This window comes from Solanum stenotomum, chromosome 9, assembly GCF_019186545.1.
Source record: "Solanum stenotomum isolate F172 chromosome 9, ASM1918654v1, whole genome shotgun sequence".
NCBI lineage: Eukaryota > Viridiplantae > Streptophyta > Magnoliopsida > Solanales > Solanaceae > Solanum > Solanum stenotomum.
Window position 1 is genome coordinate 33,638,647 of NC_064290.1, and position 13,637 is coordinate 33,652,283.

A 13,637-nucleotide genomic window follows, 5' to 3' on the forward strand; every position below is an offset into this window, starting at 1 on the left:
AACACATTAGCTCAGAAGACTAGTCTCCGAACGTCATGGTTGTCCCTTGACGTTTGACCTCAAAACTCTTCAAACTAAACCTTAAAAGACAAAAATCTTCTTTTTAACAAATTACCAACTTCCAAAATAGATGAGAAGCTCTAGTTCCTCCTATTTCATTTTTAGGGTTGTTACAAATATTAAGGTTGTTGAGAGTTTTGATAGCTTTATCTCTTTCCTTGTATTCCTATTCAAGCTTGAGACCAAGAGTTCCTTGTAACTTGTTTCATGTTTTGGAGTCATCTGTGAATATGTTTTTCCATGGTGTCCTTATGTTATGCATGTTCTTGACGAATTTATGTTTAACGAGAAAATGAGTTTTTATGGATGATGCTCCTCATGTTGATATTCATTTAGTAGGAGTTGTTTATATGCTTCATGAGGTTAATTGTTGAACATGCCTAAATGTGTTTTTAAGAGAAATTGCAGAATGTGCTTAATGATGTTATGATTAGCATGATTTGAGTTGGAGAAGGTAATTCCTCTAATGAAATGAGAAATGTTGAAGTTATGATGCATAATGAGTTTGTATATGTAGTTTCCACTTTCTTGTGTTGCATGGAACATGTTTGTAATGGAATTGATGTTTCCTCCTAGTTTTGTGCATTGTGTATGATGTTGCATGCATGATAGGCTGCTAGTGTTGAGTCATTACTCCTTAAAGTGTTTAAAGTGTCATTCGAGGAAGAATGTTCCTAAGGGGGGGATAATATAATGACCAGGAGAACTAGTAAGTTAAACTAGAGCCTAAGGAGTGTGTCTTTGAGTTGTTATGGGGATTCATGTGGTAGAATGTTTTCCCAAGCCTAGGGGGTTTAGGGGTTAAACGTCAAGGTATGACTCCCCATGGACCACCCAAGGGGTCCTTGAGGAGGACCCTAAAGCCTAACCCACAAGACCCCAAGAATCCAAAAAGCTGCCAAATTGATGATGAACTACGGATGGGACCTACGCCTCGTATGTCCATCCACGCCCCGTAGGTCCATCCACGCCCTGTGGATGGCCTCCTTTGGTCAAGGTCCCAACTTATATGTTGCTGCCACGAACCACGACTTTCCAGTACGGGCCGTGGACCCACCCACGGTCCGTGGGTGGTGGTCGTGAGTCACCACCTGTAAAAGCTGTCAATTCGGCCTAATGAGGGATGGTTTGGTAAATTGCTAATTTGTGAGTTAGGGGTTGGGACGGTTATTATTGATTAATTAAGGTATTTTAAGGGTTTTAAAAGTAATTAAACACCTTTTCCAACTCATTATTTCAAAATACTCCAAAGTTAGAAACTACCTCCCCAAATATTATCTCTCTTAGAAACAACCGTTGGAGGTGAAGGATTCAAGCTCTCAAGTTCAAAATTTCATCTTTTTTCAATCAATTTTCATGGAGTTTCTTCCCTAAAGGCATGGTAGTCTTCATCCTTGTCTAAGTTTCATTCAAGGAGCCCTATCAAAGATGATTTCAAGTTTCCAAAGTTCCCCAAAAACCCTAGTTTTCAATCTATGCATGGGTTCGATTCCAAAACGTTTTCAAAGTCTATTATATGATAAATTATGAATGTATTATTGAATTATTGATGAATTATGTTCAGTTTCTTCTATGAACCCATGTTTCCCCCAAATTCTTAAGTTGTGAATTGTGATTGGGAATTGATTGATCATGAAAGTATGTTGAATTGTTTATGTTTATATTGAATTAGTTATTGAATCATGTTAATTCCCTTATCTTTTGTAGTATATTGGATTTATGGGTTGATATTGATTCATAGCCTTGGAAGTCAAATTCATGAGGAATTTATGTAAGATTAGGGTGTGAAGTATATGTGTGAGATCTCAATGAATGTAATATGATCATATTTAGATTAGAATTGTTTTAGTATTAAAATCTTATTCTCAATTTAACACTTATGAATGATGATGAAATATGTGAAAGGGTATTCTCACATAAACACACACTCATGAATGACTAATGAATGAAGTTTCTATGATTATGTTAATGTTGAAGTACTGATTGAAATGCTATTTCCAATTGTACTCTAATGAATGATAAAGACATGTTGTGGAAGAACTTTCTCACAATATGGGAATTCTTAGTTGAAAGGTTATTCTCATCTTTGAATCTATGAGTTATCTTAATGAATGAATGTTGGGTTTGAGATAGATACTCATCTATGAGTTGAGGCGGGGTATTTAGCAACAATCTCTTATCCCATAATATTAAACTAAAGTAATGAATGTTAAGTACTCCGTGGGGAATAATGCTAAGCACCAAAAGGATATGAATTGAGATGGATGCTCATCTGTGAGTTGAGGCGGGGTATCTAGTAGCAATCTCTATGGATGGATGTCATCCATGAGTTGAGATGGGGTGTCTAGTAGCAATCTCCATATCCCATAACTATGTTCCCACATAGGATATTAGCTAGTGAATTCACCTAATTTTAAAAAAGTAATGGTCCTACCTTAGGCAAGTAGGAATCTCTTATCCGGTGAGGGTGACACCGGGATTCCATTAATTGCTCACATGGTCTATGTCGGTTAAGGCTTACCCTACAAAGAATGTTAATTAACTATGGCTTTTCAAGAATGCACTACTTAGTGTGGATGGTAGTATGGGATATCATCCATGCATTGCACAAGTAGGCTTTGATAGTAGTTATGGTATGTTTCTCAAGGTCTTAATGTTAATGAATGAATGTGTTCTTAATGAAGCTAATGAAGAATGTTGATTTAGATGTTTAATGTAATGATGCATGCTTTACTTGGATTGTATTATGAGTTACTTCCTTGTCAAGACTTATTGAATATGAATGTGCCTTGTCTATGGTTTCTTCAAAGGAGTACTTAGTGTGAGTAGTAGTATGGGATGCTATTCATACTTTGCACAAGTATGACTTAGGGTTGCCCTAGATGATGGTCCTAATGTGTTGATATGATTTATAAAATTTCTATGTTCCTTATGTATGATTATTGTTTAAGAATGGAAAGGATGAATTGTAAGTTCACTTTTGGTGGCCTTAATGTGGTACTTGGTGTGGATGGTGGTATGCGACTCTATCATACATTGCACAAAGTATAGCTTGAGGGTTACTTGAGGTGAAGTTAAATGTGATGAAATGGCTTATATGTTGATTATGTTATAATGTAATGAAATGACTTGTATGTTGGTTATATTTGTATATTATGCCTCTTATACCTATGCTCATGAAGGTTTATCAAATTGGCAGAAAAGCATGACTTTCAAATAAAATGTCTGTTTTAAGCATGGTTTTTGCATGGCTATCATACTTAGTACATTAAATGTGCTAACCCATATTCTCCATTTTGACCAAAGTGTAGGTTCCGGCATTTTAGTTGATTCTCTCTAGTTGAATCTTGGATTGTGTTCTTCCAAAACTATTGGTATGTCCTCGTGGATTTAAGGACAAGTACTTTGATGTTTCATTTCTTTTATGTAATAAACATTTTTTAAACTTTCTATTGTAAAGGGCCATGACCCTACTTTTGATTCGGATATTATTTTTAGATGGCCATGTGAGACTTGTAGACTTCCGCTATTTTAAATGAATTTTTTGATTGTATGGATTTAAAGTTAAATTCTGTACCATTTTACTTATATCGAATATTATGAATCCTATAAGACTTGTATGAGTTCGGATTCATGTACGCCGCGTTGCATCTAGGAGGTACCCCTGGGTCATGAAAAGGTGCTCCTCCTCCAGTTAATCAAGCTCCGGTTGATCCCGGGGTTGAGAATGTTACCTTTGCAGAGTTTAGGTCTACTATCTAATTGTTGGCCCAAGTCGTGATGACTCAAGCCAATAGAGAAGTTGTAGCTCCGTTGATTGTTAATTCGGTTTCTTCAGGGGTTTGGGATTTTCTAGAATGAACCCTCTCGAGTTTCATGTCTCCAAAATGGGAGAGGATCCGCAAGAATTTGTGGAAGAGGTTTATAAATTACTTGACCTCATGGGGGTACCTTCGGTAGAGAAAGCAGAGTTAGCCGCTTACCTATTGACGAGTGTTGCTCAAGTATGGTATACACAATGGAAGAACTATAAGGTGGTAGGAACAAGCCCTGTTAAATGGGAAACATTCAAATCGGCATTTTTTCCTCGAGAGTTCAGGGAAGCTAAGGTGGAGGAATTCATTAACCTTCGTCAAGGAGGTATGAGTGTGAAACTGTACTCCCTAAATTCACTCAATTATCCAAGTATGCTCAGACTATGATGGTAGATTTGAGGGATGAAATGAGTAGAATTTTGACGGGTGTGTCTGACTTGGTTGAAGTTGAATGTCGTACGACAATGCTCTATCATGACATGGATATTTCAAGGCTTATTGTGTACCCTAAACAAAATGAGGAGTCAAAACTCAAGAAAAAAATAGAGAGGTGAAAACAACAAGGACCGATGATGGGAACTTCTCCAAGGCTAAGTTCGATGGACAAGCTCGACCAAGGTTCAAGCAAAGGTTCTCCAACCAAGTTTCCTCTAGTGCTCCAAGGGTCAACAATCATAAGGTTTCCTACTCTATACCTCAAGGAGGCAATGGTGGTGGATTCTCTATGTCTAGGCCTACTTGTGTCAAATGTAGTAAGAAACATGATGGTAAGTGCCTAGTTGGAACGGATGGTTGCTATGGTTGTAGGAAGAATGGTCATAGGGTGAGAGATTGTACAATGCTTAAGGCTCAAGGAAGAGAGGGCAAGTAAGCTCCTCCTAGCGGTTCAAATTCTGATGCTCCCAAAAAAGAGCGCTTTTATGCTCTTGAATCCCAAGGTGACCAAGAGAGATCCCCTGATGTAGGGACCGATATGTTAAAAGTCTTTTCTATTGATGTATATGCCTTGTTAGACCCCGGTGGTACTTTGTATTTTGTGAAGCCCTTTGTGGCAAGGAGGTTTGATGTTTCTTCGGAAGAGTTGTTAGAACATTTTTTGTCTCTACTCCCGTTGGTGATTACAGGGTGGCTAGGAGGGTTTATAGAAGATGTCCAATTTTCTGATCCCATAGAGTTGCTCTTGTTGACTTGGTTGAGCTTGACATGTTTGACTTAGATGTGATTCTTGGTATGGATTGGTTGCATGCATGTTATGCCTCTATTGATTGTAGAACTCGGGTGGTTAAATTTCAATTTCCAAATGAGCCTATCTTATTGTAAGGGGGAATTCTAGGCCTAGAGGTCACTTTGTGTCCTACCCTAAGGCTAGGAAAATGATCTCGAAGGGTTGCTTTTACCATCTTGTTAGGGTAAGGGATGTTGAATCTGCAACCCCTTCTCTAGATTCAGTTTCGGTAGTTAATGGGTTCCCAAAAGTTTTTCCCGAGGATTTGCCCAGTATTCCTCCCGAGCGGGAAATAGATTTTGGTATTGAACTTCTTCCGGATACGCAACCTATCTTTATTCCTCCTTAAAGAATGGCTCCGGCAGAGTTAAAGGAGTTAAACGAGCAACTAAAGGATTTTCTAGACAAGGGTTTTATTCAACAGAGTATCTCTCCATGGGGTGCTCTAGTGTTGTTTCTTAGAAAGAAAGATGGGTCTCTTAGGATATGCATCGATTATCATCAATTGAACAAAGTGACCATTAAGAACAAGTATCCCCTTCCAAGAATTGATGACTTGTTTGACCAACTTCGAGGGACTAGTTATTTTTCTAAGATTGATCTTCGTTCGGGTTTTCACCAATTGAGGGTAAGAGGGGTTGATATTCCAAAGATGGCATTCCGAACAGGATATTGTTACTATTAGCTCATAGTAATGTCCTTTGGTTTGACTAACGCTCCGGTGGCGTTCATGTACTTAATGAATAGAGTGTTTCGACAATATCTAGACATGTTTGTGTTAGTGTTTATCGATGATATTTTGATCTATTCAAGGAGTGAGGATGAGCATGTTGACCATTTGAGGGTTGTATTGCAAGTTCTTAAGGACAACCAACTTTTTGCAAAGTTTAGCTAGTCTAATTTTTTATTAAGGTCCGTAGCATTCGTTGGTCATATTGTGTCAATCAAGGGAATAGAGGTAAATCCTAAAAAGACAGATGTAGTCAAGAGTTGGCCTAGACCTCTATCTCTTTTTGAAATTAGAAGTTTTTTGAGTTTGGCCGGTTACTATAAGAGGTTTGTTGAGGGGTTTTCCTCCATTTCTTCTCCGTTGACGGTTTCAACTCAAAAGAAGGTTAAGTTTGAGTGGTCAGAAGCTTGTGAGAAAAGTTTCCAAGAATTGAAAGATAGACTTACTTCCGCTACGGTGTTGACCTTACCAAAGGGTACGGATGGTTTTGTGGTAAATTGTGATGCCTCTAGAGTTGGTTGGGATGTGTTCTTATGCATAACATAATAAAAAATCTTGCCACACAGCCTAGGAAACAGTGATCACTTCCTCGAATACAATGAGGAATCTCCAAATTTGCACTCCTTGATAAGCTATGAACCTAGCCACGAGCGTGAGAATCAATGTCGTCGGACCCTACATTTTGATAAGAAATGTAGGCTAGAGTATGTGATAGTATAAACATGTACTAAATATGATAGCTAGCATAAATAGAATAAACATAATGGTTAGTCTATATAACCATAAGCATAATCAAGCATATAAATCATCATCATAATAAATGAGGAATACTTTTCAAGCAACCTTTACTTAACCTTACTCAAACCTTGGGGCATCGACCTCTAGGCATCCTTACATCATGGAAGGCATATCAAGCAACACTCTAAGATATTCATCATTCATAACATAGTTCACATTATTGATACTTAATTTTAAAGACATAGGGATTCACCTGTTTTCCTAACTTACAAAGGCTAATGGGTATTTGCCTCTTGCCTTACACACTTTAAGATCATGGGTATTGGCCTCCAGAATCACATCATATGATACGGTTACTCGCCTCCGCATCATTTCTTAAGGATCATGGGTACTCGCCTCCATGTCCATGCATCATAATAGGAACGTGGGGAATCACCTCTTGTTCAATTCTAAGAAGTATGTGAAATCATGTCATATCCTTCTCATATGGAGGTCAAGGGTAGTCGCCTCTAGCCTCATCAATTACGTAGTCTTTTAGTTCAGATTAGTTCTAGGTGAGAAATCCTTTAAACCAAGAATCATTCAATGTGAGCAAACCTTTCTCATGCATAACATAAGTAATTTATATGGAAACTATCCCTTCAACAATAACTACCTCAATGGTCAACAATTGACAAGATAACCTATTCTCTCAAGCTCTATATCTCATAGTAATACTACATGCTCAATCTCAAGGAATTCAATATCATAATCATACCATGAGCTTCAATCTCAAAGCAATCTAATCATGATATAATCTTCAATTCTAATATATCTCATCAATCCTAAATTGAATACATCTAAACCCACAATTTACCCTTTTATGGCAATAAACCAATTTACATCAATTTCATCCTTCTAGACATGGGTTAGGCATAGGTACATGTAATTTAATCCTAAAAACATGATTTACTATCAATTCAATCATAAATAATCATAATCCAATCAATTGGATCAACATTCATCAATACCCACAACATTCGAAGAAACTCTAACTCAAATTCGAGATTTCATCTTCACAATTGAGAAAAATCATTGGGACTCCATGGATTGAAGAAATCCATGGATGAAGATCCATCATACCTCAGTTACAAAGCTCACAAATTCTTGAGGATTGAAGAAATCCATGGATGAAGATCCATCATACCTCAGTTACAAAGCTCACAAATTCTTGAGGATTGGAGACTTGATCTTGAATCAAGCTCCAACTCTTTCTTCTTTTGCAAGTTCATGAGAAAGAAATATTGGAGAGAAGAACTTTGGATTTTCATTAAATTCTAGGGAGAATAACTTAATTTGGGGTAAATATTGGAATAGAATGCTTATATACATTTCTAGGTGAGGGATAAAATGACATAGTATAGCTTTAAGAAAATGTGAAAAGACCTTTAAGACCCTAACTTAATTCTAAAGGCTCCTGCATGTTGAGGCTCACTCAAGAGCACTTGGTGACTCGCCAAGTGAGCCCTTCTCACCAAATTTTCTAATAGCTCAATCCATGGGGCGAACTACTAGGCGATGGAGGAAGGAGGTTTGGCGATGTGACTGTAACGACGAGCCCGTACCTGACTCGCCCAATTTTTCAGTACCTTGGGCCATGGAGACAGCCCACTAGGGGATTGTGGTTGCACTTGGCGAAGCCCTAAGTTACCTTGGTAACCACAATTTCCCTCGCTAAGTTGGCTTGGGAAGGAAATGTTTTCCTTCAACAAATTCTGAGGTAGTATAGGCTTTTTCCCTCTTCCATGGCTTGTTACACCAACATACGTAACCCTAGTTTGGCCAACCAGATTCTGGGGGGTTAGATTATCTCCTCCTTGGGGACATTCGTCCTCGAAAGAAGTTTCTATACACCTTTTTGGAAGTAAAGACTCAATGCTAGCAGCCCATCATGCATGAAATTCATCTAATATGCACACAACCAAGGAGGAACTTCCCTCTCCTCAATAAATTCTTTCTCAACGCAATCTCATGGAGCTCATATGCAATTTGTTCTCAAAAAGCATAGCTAAGCATGTTCATCAATTCACCGCATGTTATCTATAAGAAATTCATACTCAATGCACTACAACATGTGGTAAAATCAATAATATAAATTCCTTTCCTTTCAAAACACTAGTTTTCATGAACATTCATATTAGGGAAATCATGGGAACACATAAAACACATATGACTCCAAATCATAGAACAACCAAGAGGAACTCATTACGTAAAGCTAGAGTAGGAGGAAAAAGATGGGGGTATTGGGACTTTATATCGGCCTCGGCCTCCCAAGTAGAACCCTCCACTAAGTGATTCCTCCATAAAGCCATCACGGAGGTGACTTCCTTGTTTCTCAACTTTTTAACTTGCCGGTCTAGGATCTCAACTGGTACCTCTTCATAAGAGAGACATTCATCAACCCCCAATCCTTCTAGGGGAACTATGAATGTCAGATCTACAACACACTTCTTAAGCTTAGAGACATGGAAAATGGGATCACGATTGCCAACTCATTTGGCAAATATAGCTTACCCACACACCTCAAAATTTGATACAGGTCTATGTATCGGGGACTAAGTTTCCCTTTCTCCCTAAATCTCATCACACCCTCCATGGGTGAGATTTTTAAGTAGACCTAACCACTAACCTCCAACTCAAGGTCTCTTTTTCTAACATCAGCATATGACTTTTATCGGCTTTGGGCTATTCTCAACCTCTCTCTAATAAATAGAACCTTCTCCATAGCCTCATGAACTAACTCGGGTACAATCAAGGTAACTTCACCCACTTCAAATAACCCTATAGGAGATCTACACCTTCTACCATAAAGAGCTTCAAAGGGGACCATACCAATACAAGAATGGTAGCTATTATTATAAGCGAATTCTATCTTTGGCAAGTGATGATCCCTACTTCCCTTGAAATCAATGAAACATGCTCTGAACAAATCCTCTAAAGTTTGGATCATTCGCTCCGCTTGCCCATCGGTTTTTAGGTGAAAAGTCGTGCTAAGCTTCACCTTCGTGCAAAGACCCTTTTGGAATGACTTCCAAAACTGAGTACCTCTATCAGAGATATTGGACAAGGGCACACCATGCAATCTTACCATTTCCCTCAAATATAACCTAGCATAGTCTTTCGCCATATAAGAAACCTTGATGGGAATGAAATGGGCCAATTTTATCATTCGGTCTACTATGACCCAAATCGAATTGTATTGGCGTGGAGTTCGTGGCAACCCTACTATAAATTCCATATTTAGATATTCCCACTTCTAAGTAGGAATACTAATGTCTCGGGATAAACCTCCCGATTTCTGATGCTCAACCTTCACATGTTGGTAATTTGGACATTTGGCCACAAATCCCACAATATCATTCTTCATCCCATTCCACCAATAGATTTGTGGTCCTCGGGTGAATAGATTGTGGCTCTCGGGTAAATAAAATACTGAGAACTATGGGCTTTAGTCAAGATCTGTTCCTGATTGAACATATCAAGAACACGTCATCCAATTCTTGGATGCAAATGATCGTTAGTTAGTATAAACCCAACGAAGAGTTGGGGTCGAACCCACATAGAGTGGTACCTGTCTGAAATTCAGTGACGAAGAGGAAATTGGTCTAATCAGTTATAGGAAAATCGAAAACATAAAAATAAATCTAAAATGGTGACATCAAATGTCAGATGAGGGGTTTGGATTTGCGATGAACATGTGAAACAATAACAAAAACGGAGGAAAATTTACAATATAGAGAAGAATTCTTGGGATTTGATCGATTATAGGCAAATTTCACTATATGAGTAATTGAAATGACTAATAAACAACTATATTTCAGTGGGTAGGCTAGGCTATGAGTGAAGTAGCTTTCTTTCGAAGAACTACTTCAATTCAAGTGATTTCATTCGAACATCAACAAGCTTAAGCAAATAATAATAGCCCACACCTTAATTCATATACTCTCTCGAGCTAGATAGTTAGAATCGAGATTATGATTTAATCTTTCGAGCTAAACCCATATCAACTCGATAACAACAATCATCAATTGAAATTCTTGATTCTAAAACCTCTTTCTCAAGCAAGCCTACATTTCTAAGTTCGAATTGCATTTGCAACTTCAATTCTTATATTAAAACACAACTATCAATTAAACTTACTTCAATTAAGCATGAAAATAAGTGAATAGCAATACGCATAAGCTAATTCAACCCATAATCACATGATCACACCCCAAGAATTGGGGTTTTAGCTAAACATCATAAAAAGGTAAAAACAATTACCAACTCAATTAGCCATCATATGGGTAATAGTCGCGAATACTTTACAATGTTTTCCAAAGATTAAATTCAAAGAACCACTTTCCAAATACTCAATATTCTTCAATTAGAAATCAAAAACTAAGAGGAAACTCTAAGTCTAGAATGGGAACTGTAATACTTGGGGGAGAACTCCTCAAAATTCCACTAAATATCCAATTTATAGATTCCCAAAATTTATCCTGAAAGTCCACTCGGTGGATTAAGTCGAGCCTCGCCGAGTGGATCGGCAATCTGCCAATTTTCCTCTTCCATTGCCACTTTGCATTGGCCTTCAGCATCTCATGTCCTGTAACTTTGGGCGAACCAATTTGTTGTCGCAGAAACAATCGACGATCCGCCGACTACCCATTTCTGTTGCAAACTTGGTTCTTCCCCAACACTGGCATGTTGGAACTTTGGCCAACTAAGAGCCACTTGACGGTATGCCGAGTGGTCTTGGCGATCTCCAGGATTGCTTTTTCTCCACTTCTTCAGCCCTTTAGTTTCTTTATTGCCGATTACGTCCTTGTCATGATTTTTAGCCTTCATAGCTGTAAATCAACACTTTAACATCAGTTTAGAGCATAAAATAGGCATTTGAGGCACTAAAACTATCAAAACAAAGCCTTAAATGAGTCCAACTGTAGGATTCATCAGCACCCCAACTTAAAATTTTGCTTTTCCTCAAGTAAAAACTCAAGATCAACAGTTAAATAAAGATTTCTCAAATAGTGCTGCATAAGACTCAACAAGAATGAACACTAAAGGTTCAAACTACACATACAATGCTCAATTGTGCACTCAAAGATTCAAATTGTGACTCACCATTATCAAGGATACTCAAGTTCACAGTACTTGTTTCAAATGAAAGTTCAAGCTCAACAAAGGTACTCAAATACTGTCACAACAAAGATGATTCCATATTCACAAAGTATTCTTCAACAATTTAAAGCTCGGGAATCACATACGACTCTCACACTCACAAAGATTAACATATGCATGACTTCACCCATAGATTTGCCCTTATTTTCCAATGAACATTCGTTTCAGCTCACTCAAGATCATAAAGGTCTTGTTTAGGCTTGTAACGAGGCAGAGTGTAAATGTATGGTCATTTAGTCTTAGTGTCTTCTACCTTCATGAAGTATGTCCTCAACATAACTTTCCTTTTTTTCTTTTAACATTTCAAACGTGGTCATAATCCACCCCATTATTAAACTTCATATGAATCACCGGATACCCCATTTCTTTTGCAATTTTCAGTACTTTATTTCACAACTTTTTCTCTTTTTCTTTCATTTCTTTTCTTTACATGGAGGGCTTCCATATTTTTCCCAACAATCCAAAATTCGGTGGGGGGGGGGGTGGTTTTTCACACTTCTTGACTTCCCTTCTCTTTCATCACACCCCCAACTTAGGCATTTGGCCTAAGTTGGCTATTTAAAGAAACCATACTTCATGAAAGTTATGGGTGAAGAGATAACGAGAGGTTACAGTTGTTCAACTTTCTTCCTAGAAAAGGGTATGGATCAAAGGGTGCTCACACTTCTAACAAGGTTTGCCACAAAAAATGTATATTGTCAAGTTGTTTCACTCTTCAAAATTCTTGCCTAAGATCTTTTCAAGTGCTTGCATCACACAATCTACAGGACCAACGGGGCAAATTCTAGGTGTAATCAAACAAAATGTTCAAAGTAATCTCATCAGACAAGGCATTTGGACCAATATTCAACAAGACTCAACATTTTCTAGCTAGTGTTCAATGTTCATCAGAAGAGACTCATTCGAAAATCGGCTAGTCACAATGAGATGCTAAAAGTTCAAATATTGCCTATGTAACTTAATTTACCTCGTCGTAGACAAACATTCATGTCGTTCAATTAAGAGCACTATTCAAGTGATCGGTATTGATCACAACCAATGCTCAAATTTGTATAAGAACAGTCACAATCACACACAAAAGAGGTGGAAAAATTTAAAAATTCGGTTCAAAACCATTTTAAACCAAAATAAGCCCAATATTCACAAAATAGTCACAATAGGTACATATGAATATACCTCACTACACCCAACAATGTAAGCAGTTGTCCTCAAATGCAACTAAAACAAAAACAGAGTATTAAAAGTAACAGAGATGGACAGGAGAAAGTCATCCTGCCAGGCTAAGCCTAGGGTGAAGTCTTTGTAACACCCCAGAAATTAGCGAGTTGAACTACTGAGTCCTAGAGCCTTTTGTAAGAGTTTTGGAGTGTCGTATAAGGATTTAAAATCAAAAGAAATTGTTCCCGTACATAGAATAGGGATTTTAGGGGTTCAACGTCCTGGTACGATCCCCTAAGGACCAACCAATGGGTCCTTGAGGAGGACCCCAAAAACAGTCCACAAATCTGGAATTTGGCAGCACCTATCGATGCCATCTACTGGCCGTAGATGGACCCACGCCCCGTAGGTTGGGGTCGTTGTTCAAGGATTGTCATGACCTGCAAGTGTAGACCACCAGCCTCAAACCACAAAGGACCAGGATGGTCCGTAGACCCACCCATGGTCCGTGGGTGGTGGTCTCGTGGTTTGAGCAGTTTTAATGACTTTTAGTTTTAAGTTGGGGGTTTGGGAATTGATTAGTTAATTAATTAGGGGTTAAGGTAGGTCAGTTAGTTAGTTAATTTATAACCTATATAAGGTTAATAGGCCCCTAAACTAATCACTTTAACTCACTCATCTAAGAGGCCAAATTACTCTCAAGAAATTC